The following is a 14,424-nucleotide window of genomic DNA, read 5'->3' as shown; positions in this document are numbered from 1 at the left end:
TCATTCCGATAACTCTACTCAAGGTCTATTGCATGATCATGTAAGTAGCAAACTAACAAACCAGGTCAACCCTGAAAACTCTTTGAATATCGATAACGTTTCTGATAAAGGTAGTATTATTGTAAATGGAGACTCTTTTGCGAACGACATGACTAGTGTAGCCAATTGTGATGTAAAAGCTGCTGTTGATGACGATGACGATGCTGATGATAATGATATTATTGTTGATGGTGATGATGATGGTGATGATGATGGTGATAGTGATGATGATGATAGTAGTGATGATGATGATGATGATAATGATATTATTGTTGATGGTGGTGATGATGATGGTGATGATGATGATGATAGTGATGATGATAAGGATATTATTGTTGATAATGGTGATGGTAATAGTGATGGTAATGATGATGATGATGATGATGATGACAACAAATCCCATTTATCCAAAGTACATGTCCTTAATCTAAATGTTTGTGGTTTGATGAAAAGAGTTGAATGTGACGAATTTAGAAGCATGATTAATGATAACGATATTATTTGTTTCCAAGAAACTAAAACAGATTGTTTGGATGACAAAAATAGATGGTTATAAACTTTTTCTTAGAAATAGACAAGGTGCTTCACGGAAATCAGGTGGGATTGGAATTGCAATAAGTGAAAATTTAATTGATTCTGTAACAGTTCTTGATGAAGTAACGGATTATATTGTATGGATGAAGCTTTCAAAATGTTTGTTTGGTATTGATCAAGATATGTATGCAGGTGTTGTTTACCTCCCACCGGAAGGTTCGAAGTACGTTAATTCTGATTCTTTTGATGAAATTGAACAATCAACACTTAGATTTCTATCATTAAGCGACTATTTTTGCTTAACCGGTTATTTTATCGCACGAACAGATAACTTGTGTGACTATTTACCTATGGATAATTTTCTCGTTAAAGAGCTTGATTTGGATAACGAGGAATTAAGTAACGAGATACAACCCCAATTTTTTTTAGATGCACTTAACTTACCACATGAAAGATACTCACAAGATAAAACTAATGTTAATACTTTTGGCTGTAGACTTATTGAAATGTGTAAAAATCTCATTATGTTTGTGTGTAATGGCAGGTTTGGAAAAGATAAATATGTTGGTCAAACTACCCGTAAACAAAAAACTGTGATTGATTATGTTATATCCTCACCTTTATGCCTTCCATTATTTTGTGAATTTGAAGTCATTGATTTCTCGCCGTTTTACTCAGATGTCCACAGCCCTCTTCACTTCTCAATAAGTTCCACCATGCGTCCGCAAGAAAATGCACATCACACGGTAAATCCATCCAAGAACGAAAATTGCCCAAGTAAACCAAAAAGGTATGATCCTCAAAAATCGAATTATTCCGTAAAAATATCGACAATGAAGAAATTACTAAATTATTTGATAGCACAAAACTCGCACATGTCAGTGTAGTTGACCCCGTTACAGTAGATAACATTGCCAGTGGTATCTCGCACGTGCTGGTGAATGCTGCACGCAATACGTTTGGTGTAAGGCGTGTTCGCTCGAATGTTTCACGTGTGAAAAAGAAGAAAAATAGACCCTGGTTTAATAAAGAATGTAGAGATATAAGGAAAAGGTTCAATAAAGCTAAAAGTACATATAATAAATCCCAAAACCCTTTGAATAAATCCCTATATCAACAAATGTCTAAATCATACAAAAAATGTCTTGATAAACATATTAAACAATATCAAAATAAAAACTGCTTCGGGAATAGACCTTATCGAAAACGATTATTTCAAAGATGCAGCGAATATACTCACTCCTATTCTAACCTCGCATTTTAATCTAGTGCTAACCTCAGGATACATCCAAGAATCCTGGCTCAGTGGTATTATTCGACCTATCTATAAGAAAAATTGCGATAAAACCAATCCAAATTCGTATAGACCAATAACGATCCTGAGTTGCTTGGGTAAATTGTTCACAAGTATTCTGAATGAAAGACTAACGTTATTTACAGAAATCAACAATATCCTTACACCAGCACAAGCAGGATTTAGAAAGGGTTTTTCAAAAACCGATAATATGTTCATTATGAATATAATTTTAGAGATACTAAAATTATCAAAACGGAAACTTTATTGCGTGTTGGTCGACTTTACTAAAGCATTTGACACGGTATGGCGTACAGGGCTGTGGTACAAAATGATACGATGTGGAATTAAGGGCAAATTCTTAACACTTGTTAAAAAACATGTATCATAATATCAAATCATCTGTTATTGCTGGATATGAAATGTCGCCATTCTTTCAGTGTAGAAAAGGTGTTAGACAAGGTGAAAACCTATCACCATTATTGTTCTCTATTTTCATAAATGATCTTGAATCTTCCCTTTTCGGAAATGGATGTACGGGTGTGAAAATTGAATATGCAAATGCTGATGACATTAATCTCTGGTTACATTTGATTGTGCTGTTATATGCCGATGACGGCATTATATATCTTATATAAATACTGCTCCAAATGGAAACTCAATATTAATCTATCAAAAACAAAGATTATAATTTTTGGAGGTGGGCCTTCGAAAACAGCAAATCCAAAGTTCTCCTTTTCGATTGGGGATAGTAAAATTGAAGTAGTAGACACATATACTTATCTGGGTCTACAGTTCCATAGGAATGGTAGATTCTTGACAGGTATCAAAGTGCTAGCTGATAATGCAACTAAAGGTATGTTTGCGCTTTTAAAAAAAGCCAGAAATCTAAATCTACCAATTGATTGCACCCTTAAAGCATTTGATGCTATGATAAGTCCGATTCTGCTTCACGGCTGTGAAATATGGGGATTTGAAAAATTAAATCTTGTTGAAAAAATACATCATAATTTATTAAACTTGCTGTTGGTCTTCGAAGTTCGACTCCAAACTTTATGGTGTATGGTGAGTTTGGTCGAGAACCGCTATATATCAAAGTATACAAACGTGTTATCTCATTTTGGCATAAATTAGCAACAAATAATCAACACTGTCAATATTCCTCATTGCTATATAGTATTATTTCTGTTAACGATGTTAGCTGTCATCCTCGATGGATATGTTTAATTTAGTTACTTAAAATACTTAACGATTTTGGTTTATCAAATGTTTTCTCAAACCCACACTATTTCTCTACGTCATGGCTGGTTTTAAAGGTTGAGACTATTCTAAAAGATCAGTTTTTACAACATTGGCGTAGCTCAATAGAAAGCAGTTTAAAAGGTCAATTCTATAAATGTTTTAAATAGAATCTATGTTTTGAAAATTACCCATATTTACCAAAAGACATATATTTTCCTATATTAAAACTAAGAACCAGTAACCATAATCTACCTATTGAAACCGGCCGATGGCATTCTATACCAAAAGAAGAAAGATTACGTAAACTATGTAATGCTAATGCTGATGGAGATGAGTTTCACTATCTCTTCTGGTGTGAAGCCCTTCTCCAACACCTAAATACCTACCTCTCGATACAAATATGTGATTTCCAAAATTACCCAGTGATTAGAAAGCTCTTATGTAATAAAACCACGAAGGATTTAAAGAATCTTAAGTCATATCTGAATATATTATATAATTTGTTAAGGTAATATTCATATTATCCTGTCCTGTCACTACCCATGTATATAGTTGTTAAATGATGTAAATATTGCAAATTCTCATGTACAACCGTTGGTTGGTTGAGTAATAAAATGTTCTGTCTGTCTGTCTGTCTGTCTAGCTGTCAGCGTACATGCGTGCGTGTGTATGTTTAAAATCTCGAGCGGTGCTCACAATCTAAGGCTCGAAATTCATCAATTTAAATATTTTTTAAATTTTAATCCTAAGACAAAACTATTTTTGATAATAATATGGACAATAATATCATATTGATTATCATAACAACATGTTTTGTATGGATCAGTTTTCAGCTTGTTCAATGATCAGCGTTTGTGAGTGAGTTATAGAGTAATTGAGTTGGGTTTAACCCTCTTGGTGCCACGGGACCATATATGGTCCCTCACTTTTCACACCCTCATAGTGCCACGGGACCATATATGTATGGCGCTCGAGTTGCGAGTGAACGATTTTGATTGAATCTATGTGTACTTACTCTAGGGTGGTAGTACCTTAGTATTATCTTGTTAATTATCAAGAAATAATAATGATGTCCGATAGTGAGCGATGCCAATTTGAGTATTTTAGGGCTGTTTAGCCATCTTTCACATTTTGTCCTGTGAAAATGTCCGATGTCAATTACCCGCAAGTTGTTTTTATCACTAATGAAAGAGCAAGGACACTGAAACCTACATGGACGTAATCGAGATTTCTTCAGGATATACATTCCAAACTGTCATTCGTTTTGTAATATAACCTTTGAAACAGTCTGCATATGAACCAATCACGACCACTTCCGTCAATTTTGTTTTGACGTCAAAATCACTGACAATTTCATCGGGATTTTGAACCGGCAAATATTAATCACGGAAAATTCTCAATGAATGAGTATTTCGACATAAATGTCATATGTCTATCACCGTCAGGATATGTACTTTCAATGATATGAATAATTTGGACATTTAGATTTCAAACAAGGGCGCTTACTTGACTTTACTTGCCATGGTCGGGTGCTTCCATGTTACGATTATGTAGAAACTTACAATACCAGTACTTTTATCAATTGCTAGGCAGTGTAAAGATCTTTTGGATTTATTGACTTTGGATACTGTTGGAAAGACAATCAACTCGAGTTGCATGTTATACAATTTGGTTACACTGTGTGAAGAAATAAGAACGTTGTAACACTTTTGATACAATGTATACGTTTTTAAAACCGCGACGTCATCACACTGCGGCACTGAGCGGTGTACAAAGCCAGCTGACGGCCAGGCACCATGAGGGTTAAACGTTTACCACGTTTGTGAATCCCCCGAGTACGGCTAAGGCAACGACCGCAACAACACATTGCGGCGTCGTTTACGACTCTGTCTCAGGTTACTACTCCTACATGTATTGACAGTCAGCATGCAGCATTTCCAGACATGGCTTGATGTGTTTACCGTATTTCCTCTATTAGACGCCCGGGCTTCTATGTATTTCGGACAAGCCTTTGACCCGGCATCAATTAGAGGCCCGGCGTCTATTGGAGGCCCGGCTTCTATTAATACCCCCATTTCACTATGACCACGAATGTCCCGAATCGTCACGAAATGGAAATATTTTGTGTTCGTAGATATCCATAGATATATCTCAATCAATTGATCGACCCGGCGTCTATTAGAGGCCCAGCTTCTATTTTTTTGCACTGAACAATTGACCCGGCTTCTATTAGAGACCCTGCGTCTAATAGAGGAAATACGGTAATTCTAGTCGTATTATTATAACTTTGTCGGGAAGAGGTAGAGTAATTTAAATGAGTGGGTGAGTGATTATTGCTTAACACCATGGAGTATTAACGTTGCATAAGAGGTAGTGTGAAATATCCCTTTTAAGAAATACTAAAAACAATTGAACGATTCCGATTATATTATGAGCATGAATCTCAACTATAAAAGTAAAAGTGATGATGCCAGGTGTTCGCGAAACACATGCAAAGGCAAGTCAGTAGTTCAGCTGAAAAAAGAACCTCACGAGAACTATGGTACAAAGTTGACACAATTTATGGATAACAACTTCTTTATTTAGGGCTACGTTTCGGTAAAGATGCTTAAACCTTTGTCAAGCAAGGCTGACAAGGCCTTAAGAGTAAATAAACAAGTTGTTATCCATAAATTGTGGCTACTTTGTCATCCGTCAACTTCTAAGTAATGCCTATCAAACAAAACATACAGTATGAGTGAAAACTGGGAATTGCTTCGGACATCATTTTGTCACTGACGCGTAAAATTTGGAAATGCCCCCAACATGTCTTCTATAAAACTTTTGAAAGGTTTTAACTAATCTACATAAGGCCTTGAATGGTGTTACCCTCATTAAACACCCGATCCAGGAAATATTACTTACTACTAGCACAGAGTTGTTAGCAACTATGACCTGCTACTAGTAGGTACAAAGACGGTCTCTACGTCTCTGGAGACTAACATTTACTGCTACTACTACCTAACAGTAACAATTAAATAGCATAACCATATTAGGATGTATGTTCACAGGGGCGCATTTCACGCCATATTGGAACATGCAGTGTCCAACACAGCATTCAGCAGATGGTAGGATGTCTGTCATCATTTTGTTGTTGTTTTTTATCTCCGGTCTAGACAGGCTAGACTTAGATTTAGTATCTTAATACGGTATATGTATTTTATACAACTTCTGAGCAAGAATCGTATGACGCGCTTTGAAATCTTCGTAGAAACAAACTTATTGTTTTCTATGTCGTGGTTAGCCCTAATGGTAAATCAGCATTAAAGTTGGCCATTAAATGATGTTCACTGCATATTTTTTAAAAAGTGGCTAGTTTTTTAACCTTAACGCTGTTTGTAGTGAACATACTTATCTATATTTTTCAGTATCAAACCTGTGATTAAGTATTCTTGCAGTTTCATGTTGTGGGGTGGTGAGAGGGTTGGGTTTAATGTAATGCAGTATTTCAGTTCTATGACGCCGTGGGTGCTCAACTGGGGAGAAAAAAAACCGATGCGTCTCTCAGACGTTTACCGATTAATGGACCCGTGAAGATTCCGGGGTAGAATAGGTCTTCAGCAACCCATACTTGCCGTAAAAGGCGACCATGCTTGTCGTAAAAGGCGACTAACGGGGTCGGGTGGTCAGGCTTGCTGACTTGGTTGATGCATGTCATCTATTCCAATTGCGTGGATCGATGCTCATGATATTAATCACTGGATTGTCTGGTCCAGACCCGATTATTTACAGACCGCCGTCATATAGCTTGAATATTGGTGAGTGTGGCGTTAAACAACAAACCAACCAACCAACAACCGATTGATGATCGTGATGAAACCCACGAGCACCAAGATCCTAAATCAGGGCGATCCGATGTACAGGATTCTGACACTTCCGCAAAGCGAATTCAACGCTTTAAACAGGATTCGTTTTCTGCAAATACCACATACAATACTTTACAATAAAGAACGGATCATGAAAATATTTTAGAGAGGTTTGATCCGTTATTTGTCAGCGACAGTAAAATACCCCCAGAGCCAAATGTGGGTCGTAAAATACAGCTGCAAAAAGAATCTTGTGTGACCGGGTTCATGCTATCAACCACTGGTTTGCTTGATCCAAACTTGATTACACGTATCAGAGGCATCATGAGCTTCGATCCACGCAATTGGGATCGATGACATGCATCAACCAAGTCAGCGAGTCTGACCAGCCGATCCCGTTAGTAGCCTCTCACGACAAGCATATAGTCGCCTTTTACGGCAAGCATGGGTTGCTGAAGATCTATTCTACCCCGGATCTTCACGGGTATTACGAAGAATGTATGGTTCGACCTTTTAATGTTTAAGGACTGAAATTCAGTGTCAATCATATTTCATCTGACATTATGATATAGGGGTAGAAAGTAGTGCGGGGTTAGCGTTCAGACTGTTACACCCTGACAATCCGCTCAAGGGGCTGTTTTTACTGACTGTGTTGAAAATATGTAATTGACATTTTCAAACATCAGCATATATTTCAGGAAATTAAATTTAATTGCATGCTGTTTTCAGAATAAAGTGGCTGAAAATGTTTCCGGGGGCAACTTGTTTTTGGTTATTTCTTTGATCGAAAAAGATAAATGAAAACATTCAACTACGGACATGTTATATGGTTATAATTGAAATAACGTTCAAAGGGGGGCTATCAGTCCCGTGCACAAATGCTGTCAAGACCTTTAAGCTTCACTGTCCCGCAAAAACACGTTAAGATCCTGGTTAGAATTTGTATTGAACACCCATGCTTGTTGTAAGAGGCAACTAACGGGATCAGATGGGAAGATGCGTTAAACCCAACTCACTCACTCATTCACTCACTCAGCAATATTCCAGCCATACGACGGCAGTCCGTAAATGATCGAGTCTGGACCAGACAATCCAGTGATTGATATCATGAGCATCGATCCACGTAATTGGGCTACGATGACATGCATCAACCAAGTCAGCGAGCCTGACCACCCGATCCAGTCCTGGCCCAACTCATGCACCAGGACATGCGAGCCACGAAACCTCAAGGATATGCGGTAGCCTTGGGGTTAAAGTGTTGGCTAGTCACATGAGACCCGGGATCGATTCCCTTAATTAAACAATGCAGCGGCGGATCTAGGATTTGGGTGTAGGGGAGGAAAGAGCACATAATATACCCAAGTCACGTGGAGACACGGTCGAGGGAGCACCTGGCATGTAACAGTAAACCCACAGTCAGTCAAAAACCTGTGTGATCAGGCAACTGAAGCTATGTACTTTCTTCTACGTAAATCACTTATATAATCTTCAACTTAAATGTCAACTTTATTTATCTGATGCCATGGTAAAACCTTTTCTCATACATGGATGTCAAGTTTGGGGTTTTGAAAATCAAAATTTAATGGAAAATGTCTACATACAATTTCTAAGAAAACATAAAATAACTTTTAAAATTACACGACTACCGTAAACTACGGTTATAACGAACCCAAAGGGGTCAGTAATTTCAGTTCGTTATAACCGTAGTTCGTTATAAGCATATATACAGCATATATACAACAAATGGCCGGGACCAAAAATAAATTCGTTATATCCGTCTGTTCGTTATTAGCATGTTCGTTATAAAAGTAGTTCACTGTATTTATATTTGATGGTCAGCTGGGTAGAAGCCCTCTTGTCATAGATATTAAGTAGATAATGATTACATAGCTGTCGAAAGTTTTAACTGGAAAATGTTCTTGTATAAAGATAAAATTAGGTAAAATGTACAAAGGATCACTTTTATTCAAACTATCTTTGATCAAACTGGCCTGAGGTATGGCTGTCACACAGTTTCATATCACTTCCAAGTTATAAGTACTGCTTTCACGCAAGCTACACGATATAACTGGAAAACTATGGTGTTGCAAACTCGCCTAAATAGACCACATATCGAATCAAAGTTTGACAATAACCTAGAAACATAATTTTATAATTTTGTAATAAATATTCCCTACCCTCTTGCACTTAAATTACTCACTCGTCCTGACTTCCGCTTCAATAAGCGATTACATTAAAAAAATAATTTATATTTGTAAATTATGTATTGAAAGATGTTGGAGATGAATTCATTACATGCTTAAATGTACATAGTTTAATGACGCACGTAAATTGTATATCCGGTGTGAATATAGGAATCAACCAAATATGCGACGATCGGCAGCTTGGCTCCTGTCCCACACTGAAGCACGCGTAACACGTGTGGCGTCTCATTGAGCTAATGACTGTTAGAATTGTGACTTAGTTCGCCCAGCAGTGAATGGGTACCCAGTAGGATTATGGCGATGTGATTGTTTACCTTATGGCGCCTAACAGGCAGCTTGGGTTGTATACTCCCCAGGGAGCTGAGAATGATTGTAGAGTGCACACTTATTCACTGACTGGGGTAATAAATGTCTAAGCGCGTAGAGCATGCTTATGCGTGGAGCACAGCGCCAGATAAATATTAACGTATTATTTATAATTTCAAATATATTGTCCCTATACCTACCTACATGTATTAAAAGATCGAACCCACCTTCTCAAAACATAGAGTTTGGAATTAGACGAAGCGCCTGTAAAATGATGCATTTTGGTACTTTTTTAAACGGCACAACAACATTGTTTATGATCGATCGTTTTCACTTGGATTCATATAGACTGATATAGATTAAAACACATCTGTGAAGTCATTCTATTGTTTGAACGCTCCATTATTTTTTTCAGAAATGGGGAGTTGTTTATCAACTGTACATTATCTTGAATCAACATTTGAATTAATTTCCACTTGGAATGTAACTATTTTTTACAATTATTGACAAGTGAATAATTTCATTTTGTTCCGACAACATGTGTCGCCAGCAGGGTTCGAACCCGCATCGTTTGATTCTGAGGACCTGTAATTGGCAACATCAGCTACGGCGGCACGTGAACATATGCTGTGAAGTTAACTATTAATATCTTCATAATTTTGCATAATGCTTTAAAGCTCAAAATGGTATGTATATAGTTTGTGTTAGAGCAGGTTACCTACAACAATGTTCATATTTATAGCAATTAGATAAACCTTTGAGGAGAAAAAACAAATCAGGTGATATATATATATCCTTGTTCGGGGCTGTATATTTCCTACGATTCCCGTCAGCATGTATTAACAATGTGCAAGCGATTGACAGATACTAGTTTAGGACCCAACGAAATTATGAAGAGCCGTTTACCATGCATTGTAAATGTCAGCTGTCGACGGAGCTTGGCGCACGTGCAACAGCGGCAGAGAACGCATTCCTCGTGCATCACGCAAGGGCGACTCACACAGTATAAATACAGTCTACAAAGGGTTCAGGTTTATTTTTCAAATATTTTCCAAAACAGAATATTTTGTCAAAGTGTAAAAAGACGGATGGATTTTAAGTAGGGGAATATTCTCGTAACTCTCCATTCCTTAAAGATAATGGGCCTCGGCCTTATTTTTAAGGAATGGAGAGTTACTCGGACATTCCCCTCTACAGAGATTACCAGCTGCACGTTCTTAAGTAACACGGATCGCAGACGTTACCGTTTAACTGATATCCATATAGGTGCATACGAGATTCGAACCACGAGGAACGGATCCGTGCATGGCGAAGAGACACCTCTGTACCTACAGTACACCTATACGCTTCTACTCGTCTCTACGCAGACGATGCATCCATTGGCACGCCATCTTTTCACATAGTAATGATAGAACACAGATTAAACAGTGATCTAGAGCTTCTCAACAATTGAGTTAATAGATGGTTAGTTAAGTTTAACCCGGACAAAACAACATTTTATATTTTTCACTCATTGTAAAATCGTTCTGCAGATAAAATTTATATAAATACCGCTCTTAGCGCAACTGGGGCGGTGGGGTAGCCTAGTGGTTAAAACGTTCGCTCGTCACACTGAAGACCCGAGTTCGATTCCCCACATGGGCACAATGTGTGAAGCCCATTTCTGGTGACCCCCGCCGTGATATTGTTGGAATATTGCTAAAAGCGGCGTAAAACAATACTCACTCACTCTTTGCGCATATATATTCGCACAGAAATCTGGGTGTTTATGGGGCGGTAGGGTAGCCCAGTGGTTAAAGCGTTCGCTCGTCACGCCGATGACCCGGGTTCGATTCCCGACATGGGTACAATGTGTGAAGCCCCGCCGTTATATTGCTGGAATATTGATAAAAGCGGCGTAAAACCATACTCTCTCACTCACTCTGGGTGTTTATATACTATCTCTCTGAATATGATATGGACAGCCGAAGAGGTCGGGTCCGTCAAAAAATAAACAAGTAGGGTAAAATTGAACTCAGCTTTAATTGGCTGGCGCTTTCAGCCCTGATTAATGGTCATAGTTCTTCTATATGTTGTGACGTCACATAACTAGACGTAACAACTTCATGTCCGTTAATCGGTTATGGCCTGATGAGACTCATTCGTAGTACGAGAAGAAAGATCTAGCCAATTAAAGTGGTGTACCCTATACCAAGACGCACGTGACTAAGGGGTGACAATATTTATGAGCATGGGTTTTGTTTGTTTGTTTAACGCCGCAGTCAGCATCAACCAAGTCAGCGAGCCTGACCACCCGATCCCGTTAGTCGCCTCTTACGACAAGAGTAGTCGCCCTTTTACGGCAAGCATGGGTTGCTGAAGACCTATTCTAACCCGGATCTTCACGGGTTTTTGACCATTTTATGAGCACGAGTATATATGAAACATTAAATGTTTTCGCTGAAGATAGTAAATTGTCTCTACCCCGCAACCCACCCCCACCCCCCACCTATAAGCCACGTGGGCGTAAATAACAGAATTATTCACATAATGTTACATCTGACCAGCGATTGGTAAAGAAACACATCAAGCCTTACCTTAGGGGTAGTCCAGTGGTTAAAGCGTTCATTTGTCAAACCCGCATTATACGTGAAACCCACGACCTCTCCCTCCCTGTATAACCCATTGGCTTACTAAACGAAAAGATGAAGGGGTTTTAAACTGAATTTGATTTTGGTCGCCCGAATACGTTCGAAAACGTGAAATAACATATCGAATTTGAGCCAGTTCCACTCTGTGACTGTTGTTAAAGGCATTCACATTTACAAGACACAGTGGCAACAGGTGATGTGTTTGTTTGTTTGTTGTTTAACGTCGCACTCAGCAGTATCCCAGCTATATGACGGCGGTCTGTAAATAATCGAGTCTGGACCAGACAATCCAGTGATTGACATCATGCGCATCGATCCACGCAATTGGGATACGATGACTTGCATCAACCAAGTCAGCAAGCCTGACCACCCGATCCCGTTAGTCGCCTCTCACGACAAGCATAGTCGCCTTTTACGGCAAGCATGGGTTGCTGAAGACCTATTCCAACCCGGATCATCACGGGTTACAGGTAATGTGCTGGACACTGGTTCAGACAAGTTAATCGCCTGGGACAGACACGCTGGCAAATATCAGCGTGGGTCGTGTTTCCATCCAACAGAACGAACTCAACAAGTACTCTGCGCTGAAGTGTTTGTTTGGAGCTACTAATTATTTCATTAAACTGTAAACACCATATTTAGTGTCAAATATTTCAAAACATACTTAAAATTCATTCCATGGCTTAATCTTGAATAAAATATTACTACCCGTAATTAAAGACAGGACATTCCCGGTACATATCCACGCCAAATGCAAGGGGACATTACAGTATTAATTTTTGGAAGCGCCATGTAAATGACTCGTCATACGCTACCGGATTGTTCTGTTCTGTACATGGTAGTTAGTTATGTTTAACTGCGTTTGTCCATTCAGTAATGAGCTAGAGTAACTTATGTTATCAATATTTTATTCTACTTTCAGTTTATCTGACCAATGATCTTTTTTTTTACAATTTTCTTTAGCTTCAATGGCAGCATAAGCTAAAGTGATGACAAACGCTCTCAAACCAGCTCCACCAGACTTGTTTCTGTCAAAAGGTCTAAGAGTTTCGGTAACTGAGATAGCTCCATCTACATCAACAGCCCCGAGAGTGTCATGTCCATCAACAGCTCAGAGAGTGTCTTCTTCATCAGCATAATGGTTGTATTTTATAAAAAAAAGTTCGCGGGCCTATATTCTGCGGACATATCGCTTTACCTTGAGTCAAAGCTTTACGAGCAGAACCGTGGATCAATGAGTGAGTGAGTGAGTGAGTTGAGTTTGCTTTCAACAGTGTTTGAGTTTTTTCACCGCGTGTCGTCCTAAATGGCGCAGGCCATGTTCATTTACAACTTTGGTAAAGCTAAAGAACGGCTGGCCCGTGAAGATCCGGGGTAGAATTGGTCTTCAGCAACCCATGCTTGCCGTAAAAGGCGACTATGCTCATCGTAAGAGGCGACGAACGGGATGGGGTGGTCAGGCTCGCTGACTTGGTTTCCTGATTGCGTGGATCGATGCTCGTGATATCAATCACTGGATTGTCTTGTCAAGACTCGATTATTTACATACCGCCGTCATATAGCTGGAATATTGCTGAGTGCCGAGTTAAACAACAAAACAAACAACATACCAACCATTCTCCGGTTATTGTCGATATTTTCCGAATGAAATAGATCTAAGGGGGACCATTCTCCGGTTATTGTCGATATTTTCCGAATGAAATAGATCTAAGGGGGATAGCTCAAAGTTTGTTTTCTGTCGTTTGCTAAAAGACGAAGTGGATAAATAACTAACTGCAGTATTTTACCGACCAAAACATGCATGCATAAGACACAACTGCAATATAATACCTGTCCGGTAAGATAATTTCGTTGTCAACTGGCCCCCCGGTGTCATTGGTTGACGTATCCTTCAAGCTCAGGGAACATGAACTAACATAGATAGTACATCAACCCATGTCCTTCAGTATCCGTGGAGATTCCGGGGTGGAATAGGTCTTCAGCAACCCATGCTTGCCGTAAAAGGCGACTATGCCTGTCGTAGGAGGCGAGTAACGGGATCGGGTGGTTAGGCTCGCTGACTTGGTTGATGCATATCATTGTATCCCATTGTATCGATGCTCGTGATATCAATCACTGGATTGTCTTGTCAAGACTCGATTATTTACATACCGCCGTCATATAGCTGGAATATTGCTGAGTGCGGCTTTAAACAACAAACAAATAAACGTGTCCCACTTGAGACAGGTGGACCTATATTTTAACAGCTTGTTCGAACATTATATAAGCAATAATAGAGAATAGAATGTCTTGAACTGAGGTCTATCGTTGCTTCCCCGTTGCGGTCTAGA

Source organism: Haliotis rufescens, unplaced genomic scaffold, assembly GCF_023055435.1.
Source record: "Haliotis rufescens isolate VD_foot unplaced genomic scaffold, xgHalRufe1.0.p SCAF_68, whole genome shotgun sequence".
NCBI classification, from domain to species: domain Eukaryota; kingdom Metazoa; phylum Mollusca; class Gastropoda; order Lepetellida; family Haliotidae; genus Haliotis; species Haliotis rufescens.
Note: the sequence above shows the minus strand (reverse complement) of the source record.